The 21,480-nt window shown below is 41.7% G+C and overlaps 1 protein-coding gene across 5 annotated transcripts in view; it reads right to left on the bottom strand.

Moving 5' to 3' along the window:
• TAB3 (TGF-beta activated kinase 1 (MAP3K7) binding protein 3) overlaps positions 1-14,312 on the bottom strand; it is a 90,104-nt gene extending 75,792 nt beyond the window's left edge. For all 5 annotated transcript variants that reach the window (XM_059384765.1, XM_059384764.1, XM_059384768.1 and 2 more), the window contains exon 1: positions 14,224-14,312. The gene's annotated coding sequence lies outside the window, so the exon portion shown is untranslated. The remainder of the gene's footprint in view (positions 1-14,223) is intronic.
• Positions 14,313-21,480: the final 7,168 nt, after the last annotated feature.

Here is a 21,480-nt window from a genome sequence, read left to right as displayed (position 1 = left end):
AAAATAGTAACAAACCAAGTTCAACAATACATTAAAAGGATCATACACCAGAATCGAGTGAGATTTATTCCAGAGATACAAGCATGTAAATCAATGTTACAGACCACATTAACAAAATAAAGGATAAAAATCATATATGATCACCTCAATAGATGCAAAAAAATCAGTTATCTTTTTATGATAAAACATCTGAACAAATTTAGGTATAGAGGAAACATAACTCAATATAATAAAGGTCATATATAACAAGCTCTCACATAACAGCACACTCCAACAAAGGAACAAACACAAAGATGTCCACAATCTCACCACTTTGATTCAACATAGTACTGGTAATCTCAGCAGACCAATTAGGCAAGAAAAAGTAGGCATTCAAATTGGTAAGGGAAAAGTAAAACTCTTACTATCTGCAAATGACATGATATTATGTAATGGGATTAAGACAGTGATGAAAGAAATTGAAGACACAAATAAATGGTAGGAAATACCATGCTCGTGGATTGGAAGAACTAATATTGTTAAGATATTCATAACCACCCAAAACAATCCACAGAGTCAATACAATCCTTTCCAAAATACCAGTGATGGTTTGGTATTTCACATAAACAATATTAAAATGTGTAGGATTGACCTCCAAAAGACCCTAAAAAATGGCCAAAGCAATCCTAAGAAAAAAGAACAGGGATGAAGGCATCATACTCGCTGATTTCAAGCTATCTTACAAAGCTATCTATAGTCATTAAAAGAGTATTGTATTGGCATAGAAACAAACACATAGACCAAGAGAACAGGACAGACAGCCCAGAAATACATTCAAGCATATACAGTCAATCAATTTATGACAAAGGAGCCAAAAACATACAGTGAGGAAAGTAGTCTCTTCAATAAAGTCTGTCAGGAAAACTGAACAGCTACTTGAAAAAGAATGAAACTGGATCATGATCTTATCCTAGACCCAAAAATTAAGTCAAAATGGATTAAACATGAATGTTTAAGACATGAAACCATACAACATGATGTTTAAGACATGAAACCATACAACAGGTTTCAGGCTATAATGAGCTTGACATCGGACTTAGTGAAGATTTTTCTCGATCTGACTCCAAAACCAAAGGCAACAAAAGCAAAACAAACAAGTGGGACTACATCAAACTAAAGGCTCTGCACAGCAAAGGAAATCATCAACAAACTTGAAAAGGCAACCTACTGAATGGGAGAAAATATCTGCAAATCATATCTCTGGTAAGTAGTTAATATCCAAAATATATAAAGAACTTATACAACTCAATAACAAAAACAAAAACAAAAAACAAAAAACCCACAAACCCAAACAACCTAATTTATAAATGGGCAGAAGTTCTGAATAGGCACTTTTCTAAGCAAGGCATGCAGAAGGCCTACAGCTGCATGAAAAGATGCTCAACATCATTAACGATCAGGGAAATACAAATCAAAAGCTCAAGGAGGCACCTGTGTGGCTCAGGTCATGATCCCAGTCCTGGGATCCAGCCCCACATCAGAGCAGGGAGCCTGCTTCTCCTTCTCGCTCTTCCTCTCCCCCTGCATGTGCACTAACACAGGCACTTTGTCAAATAAATCTTTTTTTTTAAAAGATTTTTTAAATTTATGACAGAGAGAGACAGCGAGAGAGGGAACACAAGCAGGGAGAGTGGCAGGCAGAGGGAGAAGCAGGATCCCGCTAAACAGGGAGCCTGATATGGGGCTTAATTCCAGGACCCTGGGATCATGGCCTGAGCCGAAGGCAGATGCTTAACGAATGAGCCACCCAGACACCCCTCAAATAAATAAAATATTTTTTTAAAAAACGTATAACAAGAGGCTCCAGGTTTGCTCAGTTGGTAGAGCATGCAACTCTCAATGTCAGGGTTGTGAATTTGAACCCCACATTGGGTGTAGAGCTTACTTTTTTTAAAAAGTGGAAAAAGAAAAAAAAACACCCCACAATGAGCTATTATCTCACACCTGTCAGAATGGTTAATACCAAGAAACAAAAAAAATAACAAGTGCTAGTGAGGATGTGGAGAAAAAGGAACCCTGTCCACTGCTGGTAGGAATGCAAATAGAGCCACCTCCATGGAAAACAGTATGGAAGTTTCTCAACAGATTAAAAACAGAACTACCATATGATCCAGCAATTCCACTTCTGGGTATCTACCCCAAACCACCCCCAAAACACTAACTCCCATATTCACTGCAGCATTATTTATAATAAAAAAGACAAATACTGTATGATCTCATTTATACGTAGAATCCCCCCCCCCCCAAAAAAAAGCTTATAAAGAGAACAGATTAGATTAGTGGCTGCCAGAGGTAGCAAGCAATGGTGGGCAGAATGGATGAAGGAGGTCAAAAAGTATCAACTTCCAATTATAAAATAAATCCTGGGGATGTAATGTACATCATGGTAACTATAGTTAATAATAGAGTATTGCACACTTGAAAGCTTCTAAGACAGTAAATCTTAAAAGTCTTCATCAAAAGAAAAACACTGGGGTAGTAACTATGTATGGTGAAAGATGTTAACTAAACCTATTGTGGTCATCATCTTGCAATACATACAAATATGGAATCAATGTGTTGTAGGGCTGATACAATGTTATATGTTACAATGTTTGTACTTCAATTTAAAAAAAAGAACAAACCTTAAGTATACTACTACTCTTACTTTAAAACTTGAATCTGTAATTAAAACCTTTCCTACCTGGGGCAACTGGGTGGCTCGGTGGGTTAAGCCTCTGCCTTCAGCTCAGGTCATGGTCTCAGGGTCCTGGGATTGAGCCCCACATTGGGCTCTCTGCTAACCCGGGAGCCTGCTTCCCCCACCCCCTGCCTGCCTCTCTGCCTACTTGTGATCTCTGTCAAATAAATAAATTAAATATTTTAAAAAAATAAAAGCTTTCCTGTAAAGTAAACTCTAGGTCTAAACGGCTTCAGGGCTTAATTCTATCATACCTTTAAAAAAGAAATAAAACCATGGGACGCCTGGGTAGCTCAGTTGGTTAAGCAGCTGCCTTTGGCTCAGGTCATGATCCCAGCGTCCTGGGATTGAGTCCCACATTGGGCTCCTTGCTCGGCAGGGAGCCTGCTTCTCCCTCTGCCTCTGGCTGCCTCTCTGTCTGCCTGTGCTCGCTCGCTCTCTCTCCCTCTATCCCTGACAAATAAATAAATAAAATCTTTAAAAAAAAAAAAAAAAGAAAGAAAGAAAACCAATCTTAACACACTCTCTTCCAGAGAATAGAAAGAGCAGGTATATTCCTTAACTCATTTTACAAGGCCACCAAAACCTGACAAGGGCAGTACAAGGAAACAAAATTAGATGCCAATTTCACTCAAGATCAAAGACCCAAAACTCCTAAGGAAAATGTGATGCTAACTGTAACTAACTGGGTTTATTCCATGTAAAGTTGATTTATCTTTAGGAAATCAATAGGTATAATCTGATTTAAGGAGCAAAATCATAATTCCTTTTTAACAATAAATATTAGCTAAAAATCCAGTATCACTCATGAGATAAGCCCTTAGCAAACTAAGAACAGAATAAAGTTCCTTTATTAGAGGGTAACTGGGAAAAAATTAAAGCAAATACATATTTAATGAAGAAATATTGAAAGTTTCCCATTTGCAAAAAGGAACAAGACAATGGTACCCTGTATTTCCACTTATATTCAATAATATAATCTTAGTACTAGTCAGCACTAAGAAACAAAAGTAGAGCAATTCGAAAGAAACAAAAAGCCTGAACAATAAATTACTAAAGGTAATAAGCATTTAGCACAATTGTTACATACAAGGTTAATATAAAAGTCAACTGTATTTTTTTTTTAAAGATTTTATTTATTTGTCAGAGACAGAGGGAGAGAGAGTGCGCGAGCACAGGCAGACAGAGAGGCAGACAGAGGCAGAGGGAGAAGCAGGCTCCCTGCCGAGCAAGGAGCCCGATGTGGAACTCGATCCCAGGACCCTGGGATCATGACCTGAGCCGAAGGCAGCTGCTTAACCAACTGAGCCACCCAGGCGTCCCAAAAGTCAACTGTATTTTGATAAGCAACAAAATGATCTCTTTAGAACTACAATATCAAAAATATCAAATATCTAGGAATAAAAATCTTTTTTTTAATTTCTTTTCAGCATAACAGAATTCATTGTTTATGCACTACACCCAGTGCTCCATGCAAATGAGCCCTCCAAAATACCCACCACCTGGCTCCCCCAACCTCTCACCCCCCCCACCCCTTCAAAACCCTTAGATTATTTTTCAGAGTCCATAGTCTCTCATGGTTCATCTCCCCTTCCAATTTCCCTCAACTCCCTTTTCCTCTCCATCTCCCCATGTCCTCTGTGTTATTTGTTATGCTCCACAAATAAGTGAAACCATGTGATAACTGACTCTCTCTGCTTGACTTATTTCACTCAGCATAATCTCTTCCAGTCCCTCCATGTTGCTACAAAAGTTGCGTATTCATCCTTTCTGATGGAGACATAATATTCTATAGTGTATATGGACCACATCTTCCTTATCCATTCGTCCATTGAAGGGCATCTTGGTTCTTTCCACAGTTTGGCGACCGTGGCCATTGCTGCTATGAACATTGGGGCACAGATTGCCCTTCTTTTCACTAAATCTGTATCCTTGGGGTAAATACCCAGTAGTGCAATTGCAGGGTCATAGGAAAGCTCTATTTTTAATTTCTTAAGGAATCTCCACACCGTTCTCCAAAGTGGCTGCACCAACTTGCATAGGAATAAAAATCTTAAATGTTACAGATCTCTCTGAAGAAAATTACAAACATTACTGAGAGAAATTAAAGAGGGCCTAAATAAACAGAGCCGATCATGATCATGAATTAGAAAATAAAAAGATAAAGATGTCAATTCTAAATTGCTCTACAGAATTCACAGAAATCCAATTTCCAAATACAACAGATTTTTTTGTGTGCGTATATGTGATGTGTAGAAAGTGACATGATGATATTAAACCACATTATATATGTGCAAAGGGCCAAGAATACCCAAGATGCCGGAAAACACAAGCAGGTGGAAGAACTTGTTCTAATGATCATCAAGACTTAGAATAAAGTTTTAGTGAAGAACACAGTGTGGTATCAGTACAGTGAGCAATGGAACGGAATAGACAGCTGTGAAACAGAACCACGAACACATGGATATTTGATTTCCAACAAAAGTAGGAAAAACACTGTGCTAGGACAATTAACTAGCCATGTAGAAAACAATGATACTGGGGAACCTGGGTGGCTCAGGGTTCTGCCTTCAGCTCAGGTCATGATCTTAGGGTCCTGGGATCGAGACCCACATTGGGCTCTCTGCTCAGCGGGGAGCCTGCTTCCCCCTCTCTCTCTGCCTTCTTGTGATCTCTCTTTCTCTGTCAAATAAATAAATAAAATCCTTAAAAAAAGAAAACCGATATTGTCCCCTTTCTCACACAATGCACAAAAATCAATTTCAGGTACAAAGCCAAAGTAATAAAGCTTCTGGAAGATGAATGAAAATATCTTCAAGACCTCGAGATAGGGAAAGATATTTTTAAACTGAACCTGGTATCTAATCTAAATACAAAGGAAACTATTTCTAAATTAGACTTTAAAGAATTCTGATTTATCAAAAGACACACCAAAAATGAAAAAACGTGCTCATGAAACCAGCAAGGGCTCATTTCTAGCACATAATAAAGAACTTCTACAAATCAGCAAGTCAAAATAGTCAATGAAGTACATGACACATTCTTGAAAGAATTCAGCCCAAAATAGCTCTAAAAACACAAACTTCAGTCACCTAGAAAATTTAGTTGTAAATACTGATACTTTCCCTGAGATTTAAATTATGATTTTACTATTTATTAACATTTTAAAAAATGTTTCAGATGTCCAGTTCTCTCTTCTTTCTCCAGTGAGAACTCCTCAAGAAATACTTATTGAAAAGTCTTGTTTAAGAAATCTTTGCCTACTCCAAGGTTACAAACACATTCTCCAAAAATTGAGACCTACCTAAATATCCATCAATAACAGAATAATAGTGATATAGCCACACAAAGAATATACCCTAAGGAGAAGAAACAGCCTACAACTATACACAATATATTAATAAATCTCATATTCAGAATGTCACCCAAGACTACAGGAGTATCCCACTTACATAAACACAAAAGTAGGAAAACCATGTGATGTTAAATGTCAGGAAAATGGTGAAGGAGATGAAGAGGTACAAACTTCCAGTTATTTAAAAAAAAGGGAAATGGAGGGATGGGTAGGGTAATAAATGATCAGAAAGGCACAAAAGGGGGCTTCTAAATGGCTGGTAATGTTCACTTTCTTGATCTGGGTGCTGGCACAAAAGTGTGTTCAGTTGTGAAAATTCACTGAGCTGTATACTACTGATGTATGCTTTCTGCATATTTAATAAAATTTTAATAAATTCTTTTTTAAGTATGAAGGAGTACTTATTTTTCAAAATTTGTTAGGGAATAGGAGAGCAAAAAAAAGTTTGATTGGTTCAGGTCAAATCACAGAAATCAAATAACTAACTAAAACTTAAAAAGCAGGTATTACACGACACACTACCAGTGTACTGAGAGTCACTTGGTACCTCATAGAGGTACCAAACCAACTAGAAACTCTCAAACTTACAGTAAAATTGGTCTGAAACTATTCAAACCCAAAAAGGTAAACTGAATTATATCTAGATCTAATGACTAGTACTGATTCATAAAACTCTAACACAAGCCACTTGATCTTAGTTTTTATTAAATAACAAGGTCTTTCAAATCTAAGAAGTGAACTAATAGATTCACATATCTAGTCAAATCTCCTAATTTTATTAAGAATCCAAGGTCTTCTGAATTGGCTGATTTGTCCAAGGTCATAAGCAGCTCTCCATAAATAGAAGCAAAATTATTTAGTCAAATTCATCACTTTTCCAATTTTCTGTAAGTTCTAGAGGATTCCCACCCAGCAGGAGAATCTGTCTACTGGCAGTGACTCTCAGTACACGCTCTATTCAATTGAAACATTTTCATCCAAATGTTACCAAGTCAAAATTAATTTCTTTGCCATCTATGACTAATAGCCAAAAGCTATTTCTGGAGCAGAAAAGATAAAGACTTTCTAAAAGTACAGTTCATGATGAGCATCCTAACAGATCACGTTATGTTTACACTAAATGATGACTCCGACAACAAACTTAAAACATGTGTGGTAATTTACAATGACAATGGCCCCTATAGCATATGGTAACCCCGAAAAAGACCAAAAAAAAATCATGACCACAACCTGAAATCAGTACATAGTAAAAAAAAAAAAAAAAAAAAAAACAACTCAATTAATGACAATAAAATCATAGTACTAACATAATATTAATTTCTTATTAAATCAGTAAGTTCAAAAAAATTAATTTCTCCAATCATTCCAGTTGGCTTCTACGTCTAATATGAAGTATGCTTTCTATGTTACTTTAACATTTTTATTTCCTTTTTAAGGTTTTATTTATATGAAAGAGAGAAAGCATGAATGGGGAGGACAGGCAGAGGGAGAGGCAGCTCAGGAGCCCCACGTGGAACTCGGTCCCAGGACCCTGTGATCATGACTTGAGCTGAAGGCAGACGCTTAACAGACTGAGCCACCCAGGTGCCCCAACTTTAACACTTTTAAAAGGAAAAATGACTTGTCATTCTGAAGCTAACTCCATCAAAAGTATACAGTACATAAAACAACCCATTTAATCCTGTGAAACATTTTTACAATATAAAAATGCTTTACTCTCCATTCCATCCCCACAGCATTCTTTCTACTATCACAGGACTCTCTCATTTTTTTAAGGATTTTATTTATTTGGGGGGGGGGAGAGCACGCGACAGACAGCGCGCGCACACATGAACAGTCATGAGAAGCAGAGGGAGAGGGGCAACCAGACTTCCCGAGGAGCATGGAGCCTGTTGCCAGGCTGTAGGGCTTAAGTGAATGAGCCCGGGGGGGGGGGGGGGGAGTGGTATTCTAGCTGTCCTAATGGTAACACTTAATAATAAATATGTGTATAATGTTACTTATGCACTCAACTATGGGCTTGCTGCTGTTTTAAGTGCTTTACATATATTAACACATTCAACCCTCCCAAGAATCTCTAAGGTAGGCATTACAGTACTAATACCTACATTTTACAGATGAGAAGTTCTGGAAGTGATGGAACGGAGATCTGAGGACAACCAGCATACTAAACGGCCTTTTGAGGAGCCACACCAGGAAAAAACATCTGCTTTCTAGAGACCAGGTCTCACTACTCATCCGGTCCTCAGCATTCACTTAGAGGACAAGCTCTCTGCCCAAGACCTGGGAGTCCTTGCTAGGATTGTGAAGGAATGTGCCTCCCCATTCCATCGTCAAGATTGTGTTCATAATCTTGCAGTACCTGAGGCGCTCAGTGCATATTCTTGTTGAGACACTGTTATACATACATGTTAATTTATAGAGCACTATCAGTCTTCAAATTCAGTTATGTGGGACTGGCCTGGGAATCTGAAGGCCATATGTGACATTATTTCTATGGGAAAATGGTGGTGAATTTCAAAAGGAAAGTCTTACAGGGCCCCTGGGTGGCTCAGTTGGTTGAAACTGCCTTCAGCTCAGGCCATGATCCTGAAACCCCAGGATCGAGTCCGTCATTGGGCTCCCTGATCACTGGGGAGTCTGCTTCTCCCTCTGACCCTCCCCCTTCTTCTGCTCTCTCTCTCTCTCATTCTCTCTCTCAAATAAATAAATAAAATCTTTTTAAAAAAAGATACTCTTACAAATGGACCACTTAAAAATTGAGGCTCCCTCTACACAGAATTTGGCCTTATAGAAGCCAAGATAACTAAACAAATTTAAATAAAAGACACCACAATTACTCACATAATCCAGTTTTGCTCATATATCAAAGTGGCACAGTTTCTTATAATAGGGATGGTGTTGCTGAAAAAATTTATCTTAATATTTTATGTATTTCCTGCACTACAACCCATTTTGGATCTATCCAACAGTTAATACACTGCTCTCCCTGGCTCGCCATAATCTTTACATGAAAAATTACTACGAAATAAACAAATGTTATCTTTCTCTCACAGTCTCTCTCTCTCTCTCTCTCTCTCTCACACACACACACACACACATACACACCCAGAACAGAAGGGGTGTCATCTGAGAATATAGTAACAGCAGAAGTAACAATAATGATGACAACATAATAAAATTTAAAAAACTAACTCTTCTTGAGTATTTATCATCACTAGTTATGTTCTAAAAATACACTATACATCTTCTGGCTCACTTAATCCTAACAAAAATCCTGTGAGTTAAGTATTACACTACCCCAATTTCAAAAATGAGGAAACAGGTCAGTGATTAAGCAACTTGCCCAAGATCACAGAGCTAGTGTCAAAAGTAAGATTTGAACATTTAAGCATTTTACCCTGAGAAATATTTTTAACCATTGCACTCTGTGTATCATTAAATAATTTGGCAAACTCTTAAAATAAATAAAGGGTGCTTACTCTACTTTTGAAACAAGAGTGATTTGGAGACAAAAAAAAAAAAAAAGGAGATAGAGACCCATCTTGCCTTTTATTAAGAATCTATCTTTCCACCAAGTAAAGACTGAGCACATTTACAGAGAATAAATTTAAAATGTATTTTACTTGAAATCCCTCACTTAACATGTTTGAACACTACTAACAGTAGTAAAGGCATGTAGCTTCAACAGACTAATAAAACTTTTTCAAAATCTTCAACATAAACACATTGTCACTGTTTACCATTAAGTAAACTAGGATAAAGTAACTGCTAGAGTTCAAATACCCTTGAAAAGTTTCAAAACAGTTCAAAACAGCAACAAGAAATAGTGGGAACAAGATATTCTTTTTATGACAAAATAAAACTCTGTTCTTTCCACAACACTGTAACAAGTGCTTTAAGGACAAATATTAACCTGAGACAGACCAAAGAACTACATTTCAAAACATGTGCCTAAATTCAGAAATTCTTCCCTGACAATCTAAAAAGGCTATCAGTTTATCTCCCAAAAGAGCCACCTAATCCACATAACATATCTAATTTTGGACAGCTAAAAGGTGTGCTCCATACCATCTCACTGAGTAATTAACAAAAAGCATGCAACTCCCAACAACTTCTGGAGCACAGGCTGATTTTTTTTTCAATCATCTATTTGAAGCTCAGAACTTGCCTTCCCAGCAAACAAAGGTCTATGTGGCAGGCTTCCAAAGGAGTCCACAAAAGCTAAAACACCCATAAGGTTACAGAAGTATAACAAATTCCAAACCTGCATGGGCAATGTTTCTATGGGAAAACTCATCCAGCAATCAACCTAGAATAAATCCAAGTACCCCTGCCCCACTCAGCCCTGGAGTAGAACTGTTCCCTCCCCTAGGACCACAGGCCTAGGATTCCACGACTGAGGCCGAGCAGGAGAAACGGCAGGAAAGACGGCATTTGGTCCTGCACGAGGTTTCAGAGTTAGGACAGAAAGGCAGAGCAGCAGTGGGAGATCCTGCTAAGACAGGCAAGACCTCCTTGAGAGAGAAGGATGAAAGGCGGGATGGCAGCTGAAAGGAGCTGCGGAAAAGAGCAGGGGTCAGGGTGGCTGCAGGAAAGGACAAGGGAGCAGGGCCTGCTCCTGGAGCAGAGAGATTTTACAAACTTTCCTCCTGAATGCTTAGGAGAGGGGAGGAAAAGAATAAGAAACCGTGGCAAGGATCTTAACACAGCCTCTCTCACTCTGGATACTCTCATTCTCCTTTTCAATAAAGAGAGAAGTGGGTGAAGAGGTCTTGTCCAGATCCTTCTTGAACTCCTAGAGCACAGGGTCTCGGAGAACGGGAGAATGGGAACGAACTCAAGAGGAGTTTCCCCTCCTAGCCAGCATCCACTCTGCTAAAGACTTCGGTGTCAATTCGAACTAAGGGAAGTAAGGGCTCCAGGTAAGAGCAGGAACAACCGGTAGGAGAAAGAGAGGAAGGAACCTAAGGAAATTTGAAGCAGGAAGTGGGATGGTGGAAGGCCAGACAAGTAAGTTAATAGAACTGCCAACAATTTAAACTATAATAACTGTTCTTAAGTTAGTTAATTTAGAATTAATTCATCTTGACGGTTACCAGTATTTCCTCAGGTCCATTTCACTTTTAAACAAATGAGTATTTGTGGCCATGGCAATATATTGAGGTTTATTACGTGGAAGATATGAAAACATACATTTAAATAAATGTGAGATCATTTCCCGCTGCCTTTTCTTTATACAGGGGCAATATAAATCATTTCAGAAAGGCTTTTTTATTTACAGAGTGAGCACTCAGTTACATTATCATCTATCAATTTTTTTCACCCCAATAGCCCAAATATCGTGAGTTATTACCTTCACAAATAAGGAACGATATTTAACTCCTTCTTGGGAGTTTAACTATAATGAAAAACTTGCTCATTGAGACCAAACACAGCCTGTCAGGCCTCCAAGTTAGTATTTCAAGCAAAGTTCTGAACTCATACACACACACAAATGCATCTGAGGAGTACAGGACATCTTTTACCTCCAGCCCCTAAAGCTCAGGTTTCCATAAAACAAGGCTACTTAACCGAGCACCCCCCCCCACCCCGCAAACAATTTACATCTTAAAAGATGGCGCAGTAAATCCCAAATTCCCTAATAACGTTTCCACAACTCACAGCCAGGGATAATTAATTCAACAGGTAAACCTAACCAAATATCCAGCTAGAGGATGAGTGCCAGAAACTTAGCATCCATTTTTTCCTCTATTATTTAAGCTACTACTCTTCCAGTGCAACTCTCTCCTCAGCAGAGATAATGGCCAGGAGGCAAGCTCAGCAACACATCAAAGACGCAAGAGCAGAGACCATTAAGGGACAACAGTGTCTATCAGCCCTGCGCTGGCAAGATTTTCCTGCTGTTTCACTGACATATCCCACACTGCCTGGGAACCTGGAAGATCGTTTACTCCAAGCCCCACAGATTATGCTGGATCCCAGAATAGCTGCCGTATTTTCTGCAAACGATAAAGTGGATCTATAAACCTCTGTACTAAATTAAAGAGAAGAAAAACAGCATCTGTTATCAAGTACTCCACTTGTTGGAGAAAGTAGGTGGGTGGGTATGTGTGTATACCTCCAAGCTATGATAAAGCAAATTTAGACCCCTAGAAATAGCTGCTATTTTATTTTAGTAATATAATTTGAAAACTATTCAGGACCAAAATAAACAAAATATTTAATCTATGAATTACCCTGGGCATGCTGAAACTGGAGGCAAAGTTACTGAAAACATCTGAATTTCACATAGGTCATTATGGGCTGCTAAGAATCCTTACTAATCAGCAGACTTCTGTTAAAATGTTACCTCTAGCTAGAAAATGAACACATGAGAAAGAAAAGAAAAACCTTAAGATTATCTTCAACCAAGAACACTGAAATCTTTCAAGATTACCAAAAGAACTAAAAGGTTTCTTTTTAACAGAAATTTTCATTTTCTGAAATTTTTATCAGCACACACACTTATGCAGAATATAGTAGAAAAAGCACATTTTCTAAAATCAGACACACATGAGTTTGGGTTCTAGCTCTGCAATTTACCAGCTATATAAACTCCTCGGGAAAATTACTTAAGAATACAGGAGGTTAGTGTGGTTATCTGTACAGCAGGAATAAAATTACCCGCACAAGGATTATGGGGATTAAATTAAAGGACTATGAGGATTAAATGCAAACATACATAACCCACCAAAACCAGTGACTGAACATACTCAATGCTAGCTCAATTCGCTCCAACACAAACTGTACAGATTTTGCTAATGAAAAATCTATATAATTGAGAAGACTGTGTCAAATCCACACATGGAAGAAAATTCAGAGTGAAAGAACATAGGTTCTGTTCAATTTTAAGATGAAAGTCATATATTTAATATTTATCTTCACTAAGTCTTTCCTTTGATTAAACCAGTCACAAGCAAACGAAGAGTGGGGTAGGTTAGGTTGAAAAACTTCATAGGACACAAGGCTTTAAAGTATGTGTGTGCATTTGCTTGCACTCTTGACACCATCACAAAATTTACTATGGGTGATGATGCCCTTTAAAACACGATAACCCCAAACCAAACTTTCACCTCGAAAACCTTTTCTTTTGATCGAAATATTTCTTCCTTCTTACAAATGTTCTGATAGACGACTGGAAAACATTTACAAGGAAAAGGGGAAAAAATCCCTTCATTCTTCCAAAATGAAAAAGTGAGCAAAAGAAGAACGTTTATCAAATTGTTCTTCTTTCCCACACATTTTTTCCTTTTACAAACCAAAAATAAACACATAAGATGCCGAAATTATTGTCAGATTGACAAATGTCACTGAAGAACACATGGAATTGACATGCCCTGTCTGGACCAAAGGTGACAAGTGTCCTTAAGTAATTTAAATAAATTACGTTTCACTAAGGTTTGTCCTTACTTTGACTTTACATGCACCCTACTTTATATAAAACCCACCTTGTACCCCTCTCCCATCCCCCCAAATCCTGTTTCTATGCACTTCAATGAGCTGGCACACAGTACCAAACTACACAACTCCAACTGGGAATAACTCTAGTCTGTCACTGGACCTCAGAGGACTGCTTGTGTGATCTTTGTTAAAGAACGGAGACAATGTTTTCGCCTTACTCCACACCTGCCACCATTTACAAACCCCTTATAGAACAATTACTATTACTACTAACCTTCCCCCGTATATCTCAACACCATTAACAGACCGAACCTTGATGCTGATTAGCCCTCATCCCCAAACGCCTTGCTGGGGGCTTGAAGCCCTCCACCGAGGTGCACTCTCCTCAATGTCCAGGGTGCGGCGAGGAAGGACATCATGCCCCCCACCCCCCGTTCTAGGGGAGAGGGCCAACCGAGGCCCCCGGCCACTCCCTCTCTACTCGGCCTCCCGGGGCGTCTGGGGCGGGCGCGCCAGGCCCTGCGCAGACCTCCAGGAGTCCCGCAGTTCCTAGTGTCCGCCGCAACCCCAGGCCGAGCCGAGCCCCCAGGACCCCCGCAGTAGCGCGCACGCCCACCGCCCTGGCGCTGGGTCACCGAGACGACCCCGGCGCCACCCCCGACGCCCAGAATCGGGCAGGTGCCGGGCCCTCCTCAGAGACACTCACCCGGCAGCCGCTGCTCCCGGTCTGCCGCTGTCGCTGCCTCACTTTCTCTCCCGCCGCTTGCTCCCGCGGGGGGGTCCGGGCCGGCGCCGCTTCCCCGCCCGACCCCCCTCGGGTGCGCGCCGCACGGGGACCGGATCCGGTGAGAGGAGGAGGAGGAGGAGGAGGAGCAGCCGCCGCCGCCGCCGCCGCCGCCGCCGCCGCCGCCGCTGCCGCTGCCGCCGCCGCCGCCGCCGCCCCCTTTCCTTTTCTCCCTCCTCCCTCAGTGCGTCCCTCCCACCGAGGCCCGCCTCGTATTTCCTGGATCCGGTCTCTGCTGGAGCTTGGTAAGCGAACCGCCGGCTTCAGGACTCCTGTCGGGCGCCGTCGCTCGCCAGACACAAAGATGGCGCCGTCGGAGACAGCCAAAGGCGATGTCGCGAGACTTCCCCCTCCCTAGCCCCTCTACACACACACACACACCCCACCGTAACTAGAAGGCGGGGGGCCAACTGGGCAAGTGGTCAATTAGAGCAGCCTTAGCTGGCGGGAGCAAACGCTCCTGCAAAGTGAAAATGGGCTGTACCAATTACAGCGGACGTTATTGCGCCTGCGCAGGGGCAGGGATTGACGCATGCCCAGAACGGCTCCTGAAGTGAGACCCAGTTCTCCGTGTTTTACCAGTTTCCTTCTAGAGGCGCGGGGCGGGGAAGGAGTGGGCGGAGGAACCAGAACTGAAACCCGGGAAAGGGTTGGGCAGGCCTGGTTGAGAAAAGAGGGGCGTGCCCTAAGGCTGGGTCATCCCTCTAGAGCCCGAACTGCCAATTTGGCGTCCTCGGGAGTCCTCTAACCCTATCCTCCTTCCTCTCTCCCGGTCACGGAGTATTCTTTGCAAAGTCTCAGCTGTCCTTTCATCCTGCTGGCGATTCGCGTTTTTTTATTGAGAGCTCGCTGGCTGCTCGGAGCTGGGTTTGTTGCTGGGAGCCACAGCCCTCCTGTTTCTCACATCAACATCTAAGTTTCTCTTTCGTTTTGGCGCTACGTGAGCTTTCCAAATCGCATACTATTAACAGTTTCCGTTCCTGTTTTATTTTCCTTACTGGGAAAATGCAATGAATTTATTCATTCATTGAAGCGTGTGTTGTTCTGAGTTTCCCGTGGTACTGAGGAAAGGTACATGTGTTCTGTCCTCAAGTGGGTATGGGCCTGGGATGGCTATGGCGGAGGAAAAAAACGATGGCAGTTGAGCAGAGTAAATTCTATAACGAAAATAAGTGCAGAGAGGAGTAGCAGGTGCTGGGAAAGGACTGTCCTGAAACATGCCAAAGAGAAGATTCTTCTTAAAGATTTTATTTATTTGACACACAGAGAGATCGTAAGTAGGGAGAGAGGCAGGCGGGGGTGGGGCGGGGGTGGGGAGCAAGCAGGATCTCCGCTGAGCAGAGAGCCCGAGGTTGCCGGGCTCCATCCCAGGACCCTGAGATCATGACCTGAGCCAAAGGCAGAGGCTTTAACCCACTGAGCCACCCAGGCGCCCTCAAAGAGAAAATTCTTGAGGGTAGTCTGACAGGCAGAGGATTTACTTCATGGAATCAGTCAGGGGAATGTTGGGAAACAAACCACCCGATTATTGTAACAAAATTTAATACAAAGAAATGATAATTAGGTAACTGAAAATGCAAGAAGAGAACTCAGTATGTGGCAGAGATAGCGCCCGTGCTCTAGTGGCCTAGCAGCTACTATGCCTGGAGCTAGGGGGACCAAGGGAAGAGGTTGAGATTATTAAAATTTAGAGAACTAGAAGAGGAGCTGTGTGGAGCTGAAAGTCAGACCTCTGAGAAGGGAACCGGTGTTGGTGTCTCTGATGGATCAGGGCTCAAGATGCTGTGTCTCTAAGTGTGGGAAAAACAGCAAACTGGATCCAGCTGCTGCTATGGGAAGGAACTTGCACTGTCCTGAGAGCTGCAATCTCCCTCTGACCTGGGAATGAGAGACATTAGAGGGGAGCTGAACTTGACCCACATCCACCAGCAGAGCAGCTCCCTGTGGAGAACCACTCATTTTAGAAGCTGGATGTGGTCAGAAAGGAGGCCTTCCACTCCTGTCACCTAACCCACTGTCGTGTTAGCAGGCACCGTCGTGTTAAAACACTGGTTTAAAAAAAAAAAAATGTTTTGAGTTCAGGGTTTCATATAAAACAGAGCTGCCTCAGCCCACTCCCAGAGCCATGAGTGAGAAATGTGCATATGTAGTATGGCCTTGAGACTTTCACTTATTAGATGGCAAAAATAGACAAATAACAGCAGCTCTGTTCCACAGAGTGAGCTGGAGTTTGTCTTCTGTCTTCATTCTCCACCATCTCTAGAGTACTGTCCTACCATATTTGGTCCAAAATGGTTCAGTACCACAATACATTCCAGTTATCAGGAAGGGGAAAATGTACCCATTTCCTTTAAGGGTACAACCCAGAAGTTGTTGACATCATTTATGTCTGCAACCTGTTAGCCAGAACCTATTCACATTAATGTATTTACCTGCAAGGGAGACTGAGAAATGTGTTCTTATTTTCAGTAGTCTCATACTTAACTAAAAATTCCCTGACTTCAGAAAAATGGGTGAGGGGGAGGTGTTGGGAGGTGGAGGTGGGAAACGAGCAGCTTGATAAAATCATCAAAACTCAGAATTTGATTTATGGTTATTTTTTATCCTCTCTCCCAGTTGAGTTCTGCAAGGGCCTTAAAGTCAAAGAAGTGATTATAATCCTCTTTTCTGTTCCTTACACTTGCAGGTCGCCCTCCCCATTTTCCTAACCACAGTTTCTTCTCTAAGGATGAAGAGGGTGGGAATGGAGGTAGATAATTTCCTGCTTTACGGGTTACAGTCAGAAGATTTTTTTTTTGTCCTCTCTGGACACAGCAGATGCATAAAGTTGGCTCCTTCTCTGCTGGTTGCTTTTGGAGGTTCTTCTTAGGCACCCAGTGAAGATTTGATAGCACATCCTAGGACACATAAGATGCTCTTTCCTCTATCTGGCCTCTCTCTCCATCCCACTCTCTTTTACTTTCTGATGTTGCTAAAAGTCCTCTCTTGGTTGTCCATATCTTCTGTGTGACTGGCATCCAAATGCTGACACTCCATGAAGTGAGTGTGATTCTTCAACCTCCTGGTGTAGTTCTTTGATACGGACTGCCCTTGTGGAATACCCACAGCTTCTTACTGCCAGGATCCCCTCACCCATTGGCAGGGTCTTTGGCAGGGCACAAGCAAGAGGCTCAAGCTCTTTTGCTTTCTGTGACCATCACTCGATCCATAGGAAACACACGTATCTTTGCCATGCTGAGTAAGATAGGCTGACCTTTCATTGCTGCTTCAGCAAGCTTCCTGTCTTCAAAATTCTTCTAGCAAAAGACAGGCAGCAGTGTCTATGCTGAGTCTGCTCTCCAAACTCCAAGGGTATGTGGCCAGCTCTCCCTAAAATTCTCTGTCTTTAGGGACGCTTGGGTGGCTCAGTTGATTAAGAGTCTTCCTTTGGCTCAGGTCATGATCCCAGGGTCCTGGGATGGAGTCCCACATGGGGCTCCCTGCTCATAAGGGAGTCTGCCTCTACCTCTTCCTTTGCCTGCTGTTCTTCCTGCTTATGCTCTCTCTCTCTCTCTCTCTGACAAGTAAATAAATAAATAAAATCTTTAAAAAAAAAAAAGAAGCTAAAATTCTGTCTCCCCTAAAATTCTCAGGTAGCCACAGTTCAGTCAAGCCGTTGGAGTGTCATACATCTTTAAGACATGCCGAACTCAGCTCTCACTTGGCTTTGCCTTCTCAGTGGAAGAGAAAATCTACAATAATCCCTGGGTGATAATAACTAATCAAAATCTCCCTTTTAGTCTTCTCTTATTTCAGCTGGAGGAAGTATTTTGGTTATAGTTCTAGACCCAGTTTTGCTGCCTCTTGGTGAGTCTTTAGGGAAGGGCCTAAAGCTCTCTTTGGAATGTGAGAGAATGTGTTTTCTTCTGATGCATCAGATCCATCTATGTATGGTTTCAGATATTTTTGGCCTCATTTGTGTCAATAATCTGTTGCCACATCACAAACCATTCCAAAACATAATAGTCTAAACTAATAACCATTTTATTTGTTCATTATACAGTGGGTCAGTAATTTAAGGATTTTTTAAAAAGATTTTATCTTTTTGAGTCGGCTCAACTGACTGAGCCACCCAGGCATCCCAATTTAAGGATTTTTTATTTTTTTATTTAGTTTTTTTGGGTAATCTCTATACCCGACGTGGACCTTGAATTTACAACCCAGAGATCAAGAGTCACACACTCTACAGGCTGAGTCAGCCAGGTACCCCAGTAGGTCAGCAATTTAGATGGCCTCAGCTGGGCTGCTCTTCTTCTGATCTCACCCAGGGTTACTCATGGTGACAAGAATAGTGGCTCTTCATGGGACTAAAAAGGCCCTCTCTCACCAAGTCATCCCAACTCCACATGGTATGGTCTAAAAGCCAAAAAGTTGTGCTTACTTTGTAGCACATAAACCAAGACCTAAAATGTTAGCTGGACCTTTAATGGGCCCATTTCATTAAGCTTTCTGCTTCTGAGTGAGGAAGCATTAACACCACCACTGGTTCTCATGGTCACGTGCAACTCCTTTGCAGTAACACAATCTATTGGTTTTAGGCAACACTGTATGGGATACCATGTCAATGGATGACCATTTTGTAAACTCTTGAATGGTAGTTCTGCTGGGGGACCTGTGAATAGGAAAGGCAAACTCATAACTAGAGTATGAATCAGTCCTGGAAAGAATGAATTGCTGCCCCACAGTCACACCCACCCCATGTGGAAGAGATCCAAAGTAATCATTTTGCTTGAGTGACTGGCTGGTCTCCTTTGAGAAATGGTGCCATACTGCGATTCAGTGTGGGTTTCTGCAGGTGGGGGGTTGGGCCGGTAGCAGCTAATTAAGCCTTAGCAAGAGGGAACCCATGTTGGACCTGAAGAGTGAGCCTGACTTCCATTGACAGGATCCCTTCTTATGGAGCAAGCCTACAAGGAACCTTGTTGGTGATGGACTACTTGGCCTGCCAGTAATCTGGATTTGGGGGTGCCTGCTGTTTATAGGCATTTTCTGGGACCTTGAAGCTGATGGGATGTTGCAGTCCTCTTGTGAGAGAATGAGGTCCCATGAGAGGCTAGGCTGGAGTGCAACTGATCCCTCTGGGAGAAAGGCAGTTCTCTGGTTCTAGTTAGCTTTTTGCCTGCAAACCAGAATCATAATTTCTTGGAATCACTTTCAGACAAGTGTGCTCTTTGTACTAAAATACTCTCTTTAAATTATGTTAATGTTCACTTTAGACCCCTTGATTGATTTTTACCTTGTGATTTGGTGATTTTCAGTGGGAAAGAGGTTCCTTACAACCTAAATTGTTCCTTCTGTTCTACCTCATTATTTTGCTTCCCTCCTAACCTTCAATTTAGCCCTTGTCCCTATACTGGCCAGTACCCTAAGTAATGAGCATGTCAAAGTGCCTTCTGAGCTTGCTGAAAGATGTAAAGGCAGCCAGTTCTAATTGTGCTTATCCTAACCACCAAGAACAATAAGATTTAGCCCTCTGATACCAAGATCTCTAAAGACGAAAAATAAAAGTATGAATTAAGTGCAAAGGACAAAGGAGATAAAGACGCCCACTGCCCAGCACCAGCACCCTTTCACCACCACCACCAACCCCCGCCCCACTTCCAGGGCAGAGCACACTCACTGTCTCATGTTTCAGCATCCTCTGAGTTGGAAGTTGTGATATGGTGATGGATATTGGGATAGTGCTCTTTCTGGAACATGACTCATCTATACTCACCAGCACTCTTTTTAGAACGAGCCAGAGAAATAGGATTGGTCTCGGGCCATCACCTGAACTGGAAGGATATAGTACACTAATCTCAGCAACTCCAGCTGCTGACCAGAATCAACCCTTTCACATCTCTCCCTTTCCTTGCTAGCTCACATTCCTAACCACCACTGCCCCCATCCAGTGGTCACCTCCCCACTGGTTCATCCCTACCAAGGCTGCTGTCATCTCAGGAGTGGAAACCTATCTCTCTTAATAGAGCATAATCAAAATTGGTTCAAAATCTTTTTCTTGGTTAAAGTCAAAGGTTGATTAAGAATTGGAATAAAAGGGACACCTGGGTGGCTCAGTTGGTTGAGCAACTGCCTTCCGCTCAGGTCATGATCCTGGAGTCTCAGGATCGAGTCCCACATCGGGCTCCCTGCTCGGCAGGGAGTCTGCTTCTCCTGCTGACCTCTCTACTCTCATGCGCTCTCTCTCAAATAAATAAATAAAATCTTTAAAAAAATTGGAATAAAAACATTTAGGGTTCCAGTTTTCTTGACTAGTACAAAGTTATCTCTAATCCCTTTTCCCCCAAAAAAGTACATTTCAACTAGAAAACATTCTCAGTATCTACTTCTAAATAAACTCACGGCAACTCTTATTGTATCTTTCCTTAATGCTACATAAGCTCAGCAATGCTCTGAGGGACTCCTAATGCACAGGAGGCCACTTGCCCACCTTCCTCAGCTCTCAAGTTGAGAGAATCATAAATAGAGTAACTTTAAAAAATCTCTTCTCTAGGGATTCCTGGCTGGCTCAGTCAGTACAGCATGCTTTTTCATCTCAGGGATTGTAAATTCAAGCCCTGTGTTAGGCAGAGAGGTTAGTTTAAAAAAAAAAAAAAAAAGTTTAGGGGTACCTGCGTGGCTCAGTCGGTTCATTGTCTGCCTTCGACTCAAGTCACGACCTTGTCATCTCAGGAGTGGAGTCCTAGGATCAAATCCCACATCAGGCTCCCTGCTCACTGGGGAGCCTGCTTCTTCTCCCTCTGCCTGACACCGCCCCCACCTCCTGGCTCATGCTCTCTCTCTGTCAAATAAATGAATAAATAAAATATTTTTTTAAAGTTTAAAATAAGTACAGGGGCACCTGGGTGGTTCAGTGGGTTGAAGCCTCTGCCTTTGGCTCAGATCATGATCCCAGGGTCCTGGGATCAAGCCTCACATCAGGCTCTCTGCTAGGTGGGGAGCCTGCTTCCCCCTTTCTTTCTTTGCCAGCTGCTCTGCCTACTTGTGATCTCTGTCTGTCAAATAAATAAATAAAAGTTTTTTAAAAAGTTTAAAATAAGTACATACATAAATAAAATTCTCTTCTGTAATGAACCAGCTATGTAGATTTGCACAAATACAGTGCTTGGGGAAGAGAGGAGATATAAACACCATTTTTGG

This window comes from Mustela nigripes, chromosome X (assembly GCF_022355385.1).
Source record: "Mustela nigripes isolate SB6536 chromosome X, MUSNIG.SB6536, whole genome shotgun sequence".
Lineage (NCBI taxonomy): Eukaryota > Metazoa > Chordata > Mammalia > Carnivora > Mustelidae > Mustela > Mustela nigripes.
This window is presented reverse-complemented; position numbering and strand designations above follow the sequence as displayed.